Source organism: Passer domesticus, chromosome 4, assembly GCF_036417665.1.
Source record: "Passer domesticus isolate bPasDom1 chromosome 4, bPasDom1.hap1, whole genome shotgun sequence".
In the NCBI taxonomy this organism is placed as follows: domain Eukaryota; kingdom Metazoa; phylum Chordata; class Aves; order Passeriformes; family Passeridae; genus Passer; species Passer domesticus.
Window position 1 is genome coordinate 55,667,557 of NC_087477.1, and position 14,490 is coordinate 55,682,046.

General features: G+C 40.4%; 1 protein-coding gene and 1 long non-coding RNA gene across 2 annotated transcripts in view; one reads left to right on the forward strand and one right to left on the reverse strand.

Moving 5' to 3' along the window:
- Positions 1-415: 415 nt before the first annotated feature.
- On the reverse strand, positions 416-12,415 carry LOC135299270 (uncharacterized). Its single transcript, XR_010361282.1, has 3 exons — positions 12,289-12,415; positions 10,173-10,276; positions 416-2,859 (listed from the first exon to the last, which is right to left on the reverse strand). It is a non-coding gene; the product is annotated as an uncharacterized LOC135299270 (long non-coding RNA).
- The window catches only part of SGCZ (sarcoglycan zeta), a 395,468-nt gene continuing 393,316 nt past the window's right edge, over positions 12,339-14,490 (forward strand). Inside the window, exon 1 of the mRNA XM_064418070.1 lies at positions 12,339-13,360. The gene's annotated coding sequence lies outside the window, so the exon portion shown is untranslated. The remainder of the gene's footprint in view (positions 13,361-14,490) is intronic.

A 14,490-nucleotide genomic window follows, 5' to 3' on the forward strand; every position in this document is an offset into this window, starting at 1 on the left:
CTTAAGCTCTCCCTGTTCATGGAAAAAAAAATAATATCCATCAGCTGATGGTAGTGACAATAATGAGTAAAAATATCTTAAACCCAAGCAATTCCATCATCTTATTTCTTTGAGGCTTTGTAACTCAGAATCAGAGATTATCTCAGGGAGTTTGTTTGTTTTTTTTCCACATACAAAACTTTATGAGAAAAACAACTTTGAGCCCTGGGAGCCACTTAGCCTCCTAGGAAGACCAAGGTGGCCAGCATTTCCCAATTCCAAGAACCCAGACCTTTTGCTCACTCTGCCTGGTTGCCATTGCTCTGGGCGGTGCTGCGGGATGATGAGGATACATCCAGCACATGCTGCCACTGCTGCCAGGGCTTCCCAGGCAGGGGAATGTCTTCTGCTGCCAACTGGTTTGGGAGCTGGAGGAGTGTGAATAGGGAACATCACCTACAGGTGAAGAGGCAGCATTAATTGCACAATGGGTGCGGTAGCAAAGTGTTTGTTCCACTGGCCAGCACTGAGCTGGAGTGGCAGCTTTGGGAGAGTGCAGCTGGATCTTGGCAGAGATCCAGCCAGCCCTGGTTGTGTGAGGAGGAGACAAAGACTGGGAGATATTTTTCTTGAATAAAAGGAAGGTTTCCATAGAAACTTCTCTTTTATTTTAAACAAATTTAAAAAAGAAATTTAGCAAACTATAAAATCAAGCTTCCAGAGCCCAATTTAAGCTATTCCTTATTGATTGCAATACAAATGAACATAAAAGCCTGCAGCCTGGAACTGACAGCAAGAGACAGACTTCTGCCAGCTCCCTTGTTCCTTCCATCAGTGCATAACCTCTATTGAGTTGATAGTGGCAGTGACACACACTTTCTAGCACCCTCCATTTTATAAAAGGAGCTTTCTTTAGAGCATCTCATCTAAAGGCTCTTTGTTCATTAATGAAAACACATTTCTTGGACTTAACATGCAATTCAGGCATCACCCTTATTCTGAATATCTCTTACTTTAAATTCAGTTATTTACAAACAAGCAGAGCAGATGCAAAGTGGCCTTTTCACCGCTACACAACATCTCCTGGAATACCAAAATGCAGCGCTGAGGGTCCAAACCCCTCAACCAGCTGGAGCAATGGGAGATGGTATCCCTCCTAGCAAGTATCTGCTGCAGTGGAGAGAGTATCTGGAGGAAGCAAATAAATAAGCATCTTGTACTCAGTCACACATATGGCTTATTGCAACAAAAGCTCACTAAGGTATCCCTTTGGCAACCATTAAGTATTGCACATACCATTTTAAAGCCAGACCCAATTGCCCTCCCCCTCACAGTTTTCTTTCAGCAACTTCTTTAATATTCAACTTACAGTACAAATGGAGCCCTTTGAAATATCCTTATTTTCTTAAATAAAAGTGTCAGGCTTTTAATCAGTATTTACTTCAAAGAAAAGGATCCAACTTGGTTGGTCAGGTATAACAACAAAACCTTCCATGTTATTTTAGAGAAGTCCTATATGCTGACAGTGCCTTGTGTACTCCAGTACTCCACTGCTGCCATTCCACACCAACCCATTCAAGTCTGTCATGAATGAGTGGTTTGGCTGCTTAAAGAAACATTGTCAAAAGTATTGGCAAAAGCAGAGTTTCACATGAATTTGTGGAAATGTGACTTTACAGAGCTCAATGGCAAGGTTCACTCTATTATGTACTACCCAGATCAAAGCATAAAAAGGATGATCAACTTAGAAGCAATTTGGAATGATTTGCACAGAAGCTGGGAATGCAAAAGGGGATAAGGGTGCAAAGAATATGAATGCAAAGATAAGGGTGCAAAAGGGTTTAGCAGCACTTAATTATTGAGTAACATTTACATAGCAATTTGATAGGTAGGGTTCACTACAATTGTAACAATGACTTAACTACAGATTTGAGATAGTAACACTCCTAAAAAAATCACACTCACACAAGTTAAAGCAATATGCACACTTTTTTTTTAAAGGTACTTATAAAAAATTCCCTCTCAGATTCAATGAAATACTCATGCCAAAGTCCTTTGCATTTCCAACAGGCAATGGATTTCAGCTCATGAAGCATGAAGATGTGGCAGGGATATCAGCCTAGGGCTCATCTTCAGAGACAGTTTGTTGAATACTGCAAACTGAGCGTTTGTGAGCTCCAAGAGGCATCCCACTCAGAGGGAGGTGCTCATCCAGTCTGCTGCAGTCCAAAAAAGCTCAAAGAGCCTCTCTGCTGTTTATAGGGTTGCAAGATGATTAACTCTGGTCATCAGTAAGTTTCCATCCTGGCCACAGCCCAAGTTAATAACTACTGCACTTTTTTTCTCCCAAAGTGCAGTGATGATATGAGTTTCTCTCAAACTGCAGTTCCCAATAGTGCCACTCTATTCAGGCTATGATTCAGGAAAACGTTTTACCAAAGGTACAAATGGTAAATGCTTATCCTTTGTTTCCCACCTAGGTTGGGCAACTGATATTTCTGCTTGTTAGCATCTTTAGCATGCAAGCTAAAGTCCATGAGGGAATAAATACCTCTCAGATCAACTAGTATGGTCAAGGGATCATTTACTGTTCAGATGCTTTGGCCAAGGCTTATCAGGGAGCTTCTGAGGTCATAGAAGAGGCCTGAGGATGAAGTGGGATTCAGATGCAGCACCACAAAGGCAATGCTCTCTTTACTGGCTTCATATAAAAATGGTTAAGTTTTCATTAAAGACATGATGGACTATTCCATTTGCCATGGCCGTCATGGTCACACAGTCCTCCAGTGACCCAGCAAAAAGGTTGTTCTGCATTTCTTTTTTTTCAGAAGAAATTTTTAAAAAACCACATACTCCATAAAAGAGGGGCTGCTTTTGATCCTGGAATGACACAAATATTGGAGGTTAGCACATTTTCCCCAGAGCACATTTTCTCCTATATATAGGAGCTGCTTTGCACCCGCTCTGACAAAAGAGGAATCCAAATTTGCGTCTCCATGAGTGAGACAGCACTGAGTAGGCTGAAAGGGCAGATGGCACAACCTCTCAGCTGCAGAGAGGGAATGAAGGATGGGATCGCCTGTACAGCCAGTTCTTTGTAATTTGGCACTGCTACGTTTCTGCTGCTGTCTTCCCTTCATCTTGTGAAAGGACCCTGAAAATTGGAAATATTCCCACTTTTTTCAAGGATAAAACAAGATACTGGTCAGAACATTTCTTTTTCTTTCACTTAATTGTAAAGCTGGATTTCTACCCTAGAAGTCTGCTGCTAGGTTTCTAATGTGAGAATAGCTAGAAATAACTGAAAGATGGGGGAGCAACAGTATAAAGGGGGTTCTGGTGGTACATGCTACTTGTGTTCAGGCGGAATTATCTTACTTGTGTATCATGAAAACAGCCAAATAGATTTAACACCTCAGAAAAGAGCAGTGCAATTCAATCTGCTGTTATTCCACTTTTTGTCCTGTGTGAGCTTAAATCTTAATTCCAAGTTATAAAAGATAGAACAGGTTGGGAATCACATACGCTGACTCACTGTGAATTGTTATGAGTAACTTAATAGCTTAGTCATCAAACATAGAGATACATTTGCAAAAATATTGAAATCTGTGAAGAGGAATGAAGTGTAACAGAGCATAAATAAAATGCTCTTGTGTTTTTCTGAGATTATGGTTTTGATTTTCATCTGATATCTGACAATTGTAAGAAAAGTACTGCCTCAAATATTGAAAAATAGTAGTGATACAAAATAATCTTTTTTATTTTATTTCCACCTAGAAATGAAAAAAGATACCCTGAAAAAGAAATGTGTTCCAACATTTCAGTTATATCTCACATAACAAGAATTTGAACATACTGAAAGAGATAAACAAAAAGTAAAAATTATAATAATGATAACTTCAATATTTTTAGCCATTTGTTTTAAAGGTAAGAGTCAATAGGATGGAGACATATAGTTATGAGCAAAGATCATGTTTTCATTATCAGTTTGTGCCCAGGATTCCTGGCTATATGTGAGATCATGTGTTCATAAGCATTGCCTCAGAAGACATGCTCATATTTACACATAAAACCAACTTATTTCTACATTTTTGCCCCACCTGTATTTACATGAAAAAAGGATTATCAAATGATCTTCATATGGATTATCTTTAGATGATTAAAATTTACTTGCAACGGGACATACCAAATAGCATGTCCTGCTGATGCAAACAGGAAAATTGATATATTATGCCACTCAGGCACTGCTGGCTGGACACTGGGCATGAAGCATATAAAAGACAGGCTGGATGCTGCTCTTACAGCCACCTAAGAAGGTCCGTGTTTCAGAGCAAACCAGCTACAACCACTGAGCACCAGTACAGAAACACTTGAAGTGTTTCCAGCTAGCATTTCACATGGAGGAACTCCTGAAAGTTCTATGTATTTGAGTTATATAAATATCAAAGAGGATCATTTAATATTTGTTCATAACACATTCCAGCACATAGGCCTGAATAAAGTAAGAGAGTATTTCAGAACACATAGGTATTGCTATAACTATTATTAGTTTATTTAGCTGTTCTTAAAAAATGGAAAAGTATATTCCTTGGGTTTAGAGCACTAAATTTAAATAAGACGAAAAGATGAAAAGAAGTACCAAAAAAAAATTGAAAATATTAGAGCAGGATATAAAAAATCTCTGAACAGATCATTAGAATACATAGTATAAACAAATGCACATTTTGCATTGGCTTTTCTTTGGCAGTTGTTTTGGGTTTTTTTTAAGTTTTGCTCCTTAGCACAAAACTTTACTTTGGAAATGTCTCATAATTTTGATCCCTGAAACTCCTAACTCCTGCCAATATTCTTCATACAAGGTAGGATTAATCCCTTTGGAAAAGAAGTGAGAAAAAGTAGGCTAGGATTATGGAAAAATATTAGCAGTAGTATAGAAGTTAGTAGCACAGTTAATACTCTGTCATTTCTGGATTTAACTTTCCATATCAAGTTTTGCGCTGTTTCCTTTTAAAAATGGATGACTACTATAATCAATCTTTGCTGTCAGAGATAACCCCATGCACACACTCTATATATTAGTACCTGAATGAATGACTCATAAAAATCAGATAAAAGAACAGATGCTAATAATTTATTTAAATAGAGCCTTCTTGAAAAGGTTAACTTGTCACACTTCATCTTCAGTCATAAACCCCCTATTTTTATAATCAGCAATATTGACTATCTGCTTTCCTTTTATTGGATGGGAAAGAACACACAATAAGTATTAAAAATAGCCGAAAAATTAAGCCTTTCTCCATTTGTGGAAAATGGTGTCTTGGCAATTATGGTAAAACTTCTTAACATGTACAAAAGTGTTGTAATTAAGCTCTTTCTGCCACCTCAAAATCCTTTATTTCCACCTCTTAGTTCAACCCATTCAAATACTCTGCTTCTAAAACTGCTGTGTGCTGTGCAAAAATTTGACTCTTACTAGAGTTGCTACACATGAAGTGCTCTTGTACTATCCTGGCATCTTACTTACATTTAGTATATCTCTAAGAAAGACCTTTTGATCATTAAGGCTTTATATCATTTAAGTACAGAAATGGGAAAAGTCTGAAATAAACTGTGCTAATCAATTCTAACTTGTGCGTGTTGCTTTTTTGGGAGAGCATCCTCTCCTATGCAGTTAGATGTTTGGTACTAGTAGGTGGTAATGTTCAGTTTTGCAGCTGCTATGTGCTTATTAGTCCAGAGGTATGTGCCACATACCTCTCTCAGTAGTCATCAAGCACTGAGTTTGAGAAAACAGACCTCACACTGAACTAAAAAAAACCCTTAGAAGAACTCAGCCATTTTTTGCTGCAGGTTTACTAAACATTAAGTAGCAATGCAGATGGATATGGCAGCCTTCATCTGTCTTAAGGTGTTCAAGAAATTCTCAGTGTGTGGATGAGCTTGGGAGGAATGGTGAGACTGCAGAGCATTTCCTCATGAAACAAGAGTAATGCCTCACAGAGATTAAGCAAAGTGGCTTCTTTCCAGACTTCATTTCTTAGAACAAAAAGTATCTCCCTCCAGCACTAAGACTTGATTATGCCCTCAGATATGCACAGCACTGAAAAGAGGAATAATTTATGCATTGAAAGGGCTGGCTGCAGCCTCCATGATGAACTGTTGTTCCTTAGAGATACTGTCTTCCAAGAAGTGCTGCATTGTGCTGGTTATGCACGGTTGCTTCTGCACTTTAGTATTTCCCTAAATGCAGGATAAGTTAGACCAGATGTAATGTTGTGTTTCTATATTTAATTTTTTTAAATGCTCTCTTAGATGAATATAACACTTTTTGTTTAGTTGTTCCTGTGCACCTTATTTTGTACTTGAAGAGGTAAAAAACATGATTTCTGGATGTAGTTCTCTCATTTCAGCAAACCCAAAATTCACACACTATGTTTCAGCACTACTCTGGAATACACATCCAGTAGTAACTTAGACCAATAACTTAATATATTTTTAAAATAAATTATCTGTGTAGTTTTTGCATTACTTCAATAGACATATATTGGAACTGCAGGCTGTGTTTGCCCTCTGACAGGACTACAGGATATGGCCAGCTGCATCCAGTCCAGCAACATAGATTATCTTTTTTTCAATAAGAAACAGAACCAGATTCCAGCATTCCCTAAAACAATTGACATGCTATTGTTTACAAGCTGTATTGCCACTTGAAAGTATTAAAATAGATATAACTACATATAAGTGTATAAAAATTATAACAAGAATTTAATATAAGAATGTAGTAGCTATAGCAATATAATATAAAAAGTGTATAGAACAAGTTATCTGAGAAGTGCACCTAACAAAGCCCCTTTTCCATGGGATTTTTCTTAAGGTTGACAGACATTTTAACTGAACTAGTCAAAGGCTACAAGATGAGCTCACCCCTAACTAGACAGCAGAGAATGCAATGAGGAGATAAAGATAACTGCAAAAAAAGGGTTTTGTCAGCTTGTGCCCTGTTTTGTATGAGAGGATCAGTAAGGGGCACCAAGTTTGACTGAGCAGCATCTGCTCTCATGTCTGATAGTTGCACATTTATGCATAAAGCTTTTTGCTGTTTTCCTGGAGATTTCTGGATACATACTAAAGTACACTCACTTCACCATGCAGTTGGCCTTTTAGTGAAGGCACTAGCACAGTCTTTGTTCTGTCTTGTTTCAAGTTATTTGCTTTTACAAATAGGTAGGAGGATCTATTTATGCCTTCAATTAATGCAGTTTGAAGTTGGTCATTACGTTCAAAGGTTGCTAATGGGGCTCATAGAGATGTCCATGCACACATACAAACATGCAGCATCTCAAACTGCAGAAATCTGATTTGAAAATATGCACAAATTGCCAACACACAGCACCCAGGTCTATCTTGGTATTACTCTGAAATAGCTCCAGTTAACACTGAACACTGTTATGTTGACATTCAAAGCTGTAAAGTAACATGATTTTGTGAAAGTATGCTCCTCACTCAGAAATATTATTAATATTTGTGTATTAAATACTAATGTATACATGTATCTTTGCATGGCACTTTTCAGATATTAAAAAGAAAAGGTCTCTGTCCTCAAGAGCTTACAGTCTAAATACCATTGTTGTAAAAAGCACTTGCCTCCTGATGAAACTGAACCTACTATGCAACTATTTCTTTCCTATGGAAATGTCCAGCTCCTCTAAGCAGTGCTCTGGAATATCAATGGGTTTTTTTCTACATGAAGAGGGATTTTTTTTCCTGATTCACAACATTTATTTTCATTATAGCTAAAGGTTTACAGGTTTTTCAACCTAATTATATATTTGCATATTTACTCATTAAAGTGCCCACTTTGCTTGCTAGAGGTCAGTGAATAATTTTGCTAGGAAGTTTAGCTTTTCAGGAATCTGTATGTATTAAAAATATGCATATGGATTATACATAATTAGAATATATGAAATTATCTGAGATGCAGAAATATTGTGCTTTGTTGTTCTGGAAGTGTGAACATTCTATTTTGAATACTCAAATACTGTTGCGCTGAAATTTGGATTATTTGGTGACAATATTTTGTAAAGTCTTTAATTCATAAACTTACACCGATGAATAAATATAAATTCCTTTATCTAACAATTGTGAAAATGGATGCAATATGGAACATGAGTTATTGAATTATATAAAGTCACAGAGCAGGCCATTGGCAGAATGGCCAAAGAAAGTTATTCCTCCTGGCTTGAGAGTAGTTCTGAAGCACGGACGACAGTTTGGTACCTTCAGCCCAATTGTTTTATGTTACTCTAACTACTCTTCCTGAGAGGGAACTATAATGTAACATACATATACCTGTGTTAGCCTGACATCCACTATTAAAAAAAAATATATATATATATGCTGTAAAAAAAAAAAATATATATATATATATGTATGCTGTAGAATAGCATAGCATAAAAAAACATTTTTAATTATACAGATTTCCCTTATAACTTGGGAAAAATTTAGTCATTATGTTTAAAAACTGTATTACTACTCATCTGTTCACATATTTGATGCTCAATGTATATCCCCAGCCTGAAATTATGGTTTGTGGGTTTAGCAGTTTTGGTGGGTTTCGGTTTCCTTGAAATACAAAATACCTATGAAATGTATCAGAAGAGTTGCATTAGGTTTTGAATTAGTTTTCCATTCTTACTAACAGTACATTAGGAAAATTGTCCTCTCTGTTTTAAAATGATGAGAAATGAGAAAGACCAGCACCTGTGGTTTCACTATGACAGATTTCCATCCTTTTCCATGGTTTCATAATGATTTGCAACATTTTTTTATATGCAAATGTGTAACTCCAGCTTTAGTTCAACTGTATTTGTATTAAGTTACTGAGTATGTGGTCCTGGATTCAGACATCTAAGGAACTCCTGTGCAGTCAGAAGGAAACAGTCACTTCCCAAGATGACTCACACTTGTTTGAAAGAAGTGGTGTTTATCTTCCCACGTGGGCTGAGAGCTTAAAGCAACCCAGTGAGTTATCCGTACCTACAGAAGACAAACACACATAAGATGATCTTCTAGGTGACCCTGTCTTGGAAAATCCTCTATTGGAGAAAAAGTGTCTCCCAAGGGTAAAATAGATGTGCTGATGGGAAGACAAAGCACTCTGTGCCATTTTGTTTGGGACATCATGGTGCTCATCCCTCCACCTCTGGAAAGAGAAAGAAATCGTGATAGCTATCTAGTATTGAAACTACTGTGCCTGTTTAAAAAAGCCCAAGTCCTTGCTGAAAAGCTATGTTTCTTCACTGCTCCCTGCACAGATCTGAACTGCACTTGCTCAGTGTTTGGATGCACCACAGGGGGAGTTTGCTGCAATCTATACATTAGCTTGCTAACACCTTATGATTATAAAAATGCTTTGCATATTTAGGAAAATATGCTACCCTGTTGTTTGCATGCAGTCTTAAATGACTGCAGAATTTTATTCTTTTGGGTTGAGGAGGGAACTTTTTCTTATTGGATAAAATGCTGCTCTGATCTGAGTGACCATTGTGAAGTCTTCCATATGGTCTCTATCCTGCCCTTGTATTTCAGAATCAGCTCTACTAAAAAAAAATGCACAATGCAAATCAGGAGAAAACAGGTCTTTCTAGACTAATTAAAAAAAAAAAATACCCGTCTAGAAGACTAACACCAAAAAATAACTGACACTTAACCTTAACCTGACCTTGACCTTAACCTAAGTGTAGTACTCCAAAGTTAAGCAGTCGGTTTTTAGTACTCCAAAGTTAAGCAGTCAGTTTTTAAGGATGCTTATTCTTCAAGGACTCTCCCACCATACACCCTTTAATTATATCCAGACAACACAATCTTTAATTATATTTGATTGAATATTTAATTACACTTACCAGAAATGCCTTCCTTACCAGAATGGGTGGGGACAGGAAAGAATAGGACTAGGCAGGGAATGTCATTTTCACGGTGACTTATTAGCAGGAAAAAAACCCAAAAACTAGAAAAATTATCAGATGAATGCAGGAACAGAAGTGAAATAGTAGGTAAGGTACTGGATTTACACAAAATAATGTAATTCCTTCACTAGTCTACTACATGTTGACCTGCTGAATCAAGGGTCAAAGTCACTGCTTGGTGAGTTTGCAGATGCTGCTTTCTTTGAGTTTTTATTTCCAGACACTCACCTGCACCAGGTTAAGGTGTCATTTTCAGAGCTCACATTCTGATTTGCTTAAAGATTTTCTGGTTCCTTTTTGGATCTAGCCTTTGGCTTGGTTACAGTTTTTCCCTGTAATTAAGTTTGCAAAATTTTATGTTGACACTTATGCCGAAAAGAGATTTTAACAGTGCTGAATGAAACAGAAAGCATTCTTTAATGACAATAATAATTCCACACCATGTGCAACAACTAACACATAGGACCATGCTTGAATAAGGAGGATGAAAATGCCAGCCCTGTCTTGTGAATTAGAGCCCTGCCATGAGAAAAGAAATGCCTTACAGATTACACACAAGATAAAAACCTAGATATCTGAAGGAACTAGAAGTTTGGTATTAATCAAGTTTGGCATGCCTGCCTCAGCAGCAATAAACCCAAACTTTAAAAGTCACTCGTTAGGCTATATTAACTATGAGGAGTGAAACATATTTTAAAGTATTATTCAAGGGACTGTCAAAATAAATTTGTCTTGTTTACAAGGAAATTAGGCTTATATGAGTGCCCTGTCAATTTTCCTTGTGTTTTCACTGAACTCCTGACTGACATCAGCCAAATTCAGCAGAGGATTCTGAAATATATTACATTGCCACAGATTTTGTGCCAATATCAAAACAAATTGAGGAGTGCTAGATCCAAGAAATTCCATAGTGTAGGAGCAACAAGTCAGTAGAAGATCAAAGTACTGCAGGTCTTTGGCCTTCTGTTTTTATAAATTTGCATTTTGTGCAGCTAGTAGTTGATCTGTTAAGTGTCATGTAAACAGGCATGGATTAAGGGAGAGGCTCAGGAGTCTTCTGGTTACCCAGTGGCACCTGCCAGGGCACCAAGGTGCTCTCATGATGTGTGCCCTGGCTGGTTTCACACACTGGGGCAGTCCTTTCCTCTACCCATCCCGCTTATTGACACATTTTGAGACTTTGAAGCGTCTTCTGAGAGATCTTCTTTCTCCAACATGGTTTCTTTACAGAGGTCTCTGCAGGTTTCTTATTTGGGGAGTGGGTGGATATAGTGATATTTTTCTTTTAGGTGAAAACACTTTTAAATTTATCTATATATAAATATATATACAAAGAATATATTATATTTTATATATATATATATATATATATATATATATATGTTTACAGCTGCTTCAGTAACTACTTTGGCAATCTTTTATTTGGACGTAAGCATTTTGGTTTACATGGGAACACCAGACCAAGTGTTCAATCTTTACAAATTGCAATTCTAGATTAAGGATAATAACGATATTTACAATGCATTCACAATGAACCTAGAAGCCATGTATAATTTGTGCAAAAAAGGAGAAATGTCATTTGCCTGCATCTGCCTTGCATCTGTAGTTGTCCACAAAATGAAGGCTATATCCAGTCTTCAGAAATAGCTACCACTGGCCATCACCCAGGGCTTAAGCTTATACTAACCTTGAAGTGGTGGAAGCTGCAAACAAATCTATATTGAACTGAAAACAGAGTGTACACTTTGAGCTATTAAGTTAGCTTACTTAAGTCGAATTATCAGGAGTATTAATCCTTTTTAAAGCAGGGTATAAAGCAGGGGATAGTACTAGAAAGTGATAATTCTGAACTTGCCATTAATGGAATGCATAAATAAGGCCCCCAGAAGACTGATAGCAAGAAGCCAAAAATCACAAAAATCTTCTCCAAAACTGCAAGTGACAGACTTAAGAAAAAGGACTGTGATAAAATCTTGGCGGGGAGGAATACGAATTTTAAAATCTAATTTTGGTTCTCTTTAGAGTGATCTGAGAACTAGAAGACTGTGAATCCTTTGGAAAAGGGGATTAGTAAAAGTAACACCCTGAGAGAGTCTCAGACTTAATCCATGTGCTATCAGAAAGACTGCTCCATCACAGCTGCAGCCCATCAATGATACACACTCAACAGCTGCACAAAACTGCACACTACAAGTCAAAGACTGAGAAGTTCCACACCACCTTATTAATTTAGACACACCTGCAGATATAAATATATACATGCATTTTTATATGGAACGGTACATGAGTATCACACAAAGCAATTACAAAACAGATACAAAGCAGGAGTGTTTTTTAAACTGACCGCTGTGTCTGCTATTCAGAGCCCCGGGGAGCAGCGAGAGGAGCCCTTGGGATCGTGCGGCAGCGGCCGGGGGAGGCGGAGGGGCTGCGGGGAGCGGGGAGGGCGGCGCTGCGAGCCGGGGCTGCTCGGGGAGGAAACGCTGCTGCTCCAGAGCTGGAGAAATCCCCCCGCGCGAGCCGGGAGGAGGGAAGTCAGTCACCTGGCGGTGAAGGACAGTAAAACAGGGACGGAGAGGGAAATCTCTGCCTCTCTCTCCCTTCTCTTCTGCAAGAGATCCACCTCCTGTTTTCCTCCCAACTCTTCCAGCATAACCTTCAAAGAAGACCATACCGTACAGACTTTCTTTTATTATATATAGGTGTGTGTATATATACGTTACTATAGACTAGCTGCAAAACAATTTTTGAGCCTATGCAGGACTTGGGGGATTTTGTTATTTTGCCAGCGAAATTGTTCATCGCTAATGTCTTGCGCTCACAGGGTGCTAAATTAGCTACCAGACTACTCTGGTAGCATGACGGAGAAAGGCTTTTTATCATAGACTGTTCTCTTCAGTTTGAACACATTTGCTTGAAATTTGCTGCATGATGCTGTCCAGGGAAGAAGGATTTTTTCCTCGGGATACAGCGATTCGCCGGTTTCTGAGCTTATTGCAGAAGGAAAAAAAAAATCTTTAAACTGAGTGGATTTTTTTTTTTTGCTGTCTCCTTTCATTGCCAGAGGACGCGAATCTCTTTCACCAGGGAAGGATCACCTGTCGCTTTAATCTTCAAGGGAGTTATTTTTTTAAAAAAGTGAAATATTTTATTTATTTATTTATTTATTTATTTAAACCGGTGGAGGCGTGATCGCGGAGAATGAGACTGAGGGGAGCAGCCACGGTTTGGAGGACAAGGCTGAGTTTAGGCTGGAAACTGACAGACTAGATTTCCCCCCCTCCTCCCCCTTTTTTATCCTCCCCCCCTCTTTGTTCCTTTTCATTTTTTTGGCACAACTTCCGTAGTTTCCAGTCTGCTCCGTTCAGTTTCGCTCTATGGACAGATCAGCTAACCTGGACACGGAGGAGCTCAAGGTAGGCGACCCGCCGGTGCCGTCGCTGTGGCAGGGTTGGATCGCGCTGCCCCCGGGCCGCACGGGGCGCTGCGCGGGGCTCCCGCAGCCCGGGCGGGGGGCGCGCAGCCGGGCGCAGCGCGGCAGGGCGGCTGCCCCAGCCGAGCGCGGCTTCCCTTCCGCCGGCGCGGCCCACAGCATCACAGTCATGGCAGTATTAATAATAATAATAGCGGTGGTGATGATGGTAGTGCTGGTAGTGCTGCCTGTGTGCTCTCGGCTTTGCATGAGCACTGGGGGCAGCGCCGGGGACAGCTGGGAGGAAGCGGCAATTGACCCGCGCCTTTCCCGGCAGAAGTTGGCTTCCAAGCCATTCTGGCCTGGGCATCTCCTCTTCTTCCTCTTTCTCCTCCCCTTGCCGCCGGGAACGACGGGGAAACCCTTCCCCACCCCTCCCCCCCCCCCCCCCCCCCCCATCACGGCTCGCCCCCCGCGCGTCCGGTTCCCTCAGCCGAGCGAAGCTGAGGCAGCGGCGGTGGGATGCCAAGCCGCCGGGCCGCGGCCCGGGGGCCGCTGTACAATCAAACTTTGCATTAGGACGGTGCGAGCCGGGAGGATCCTGCTCCCCCCGGCCCAGCTCCGGCTCCCTCCCCGCTGAAGGAGCATGCCTGAGAGCGGTGAGCATGCTCCTTTGCGGAGACGGAGCCTTCCTGCACCTGCTGCCAACCCCCCCGGCCCTGAGCGGAATTTGGCTCAAATCATCATCATCATCACATTATCATACTAGTGATAATATTATAAATCTCTCCATCAGTCTATACGCGGTAAAGAGGGTGGCTGGCTCAGGAAGGCAGCAGAGAAGGGAGCGGGCTCACGGGGCGAGCTCCGCGGGGCCGCTGAGCCGGAGTGAAACGCCGGCCGTGCCGGAGGGGCGGGACACACATTCACCTCGCCGCGGTGGTGGCGGAGGTAGCGCTGAAGGAGCGATGAGAGGGGCAGGGGAAGTGAGTCTTCCTTCGCCGCCTCACGCACGGCCGTCCGCGGGACACCCCCTCAGGGCGCCGGCGTCCCCGCGGCCGCGGAGAAGGGCTCGCCTCTGGGAAGGTAAACTGGCGAGCGCTGAAGTGCTGCTGGGGGCTCCTTCCCTTTTCC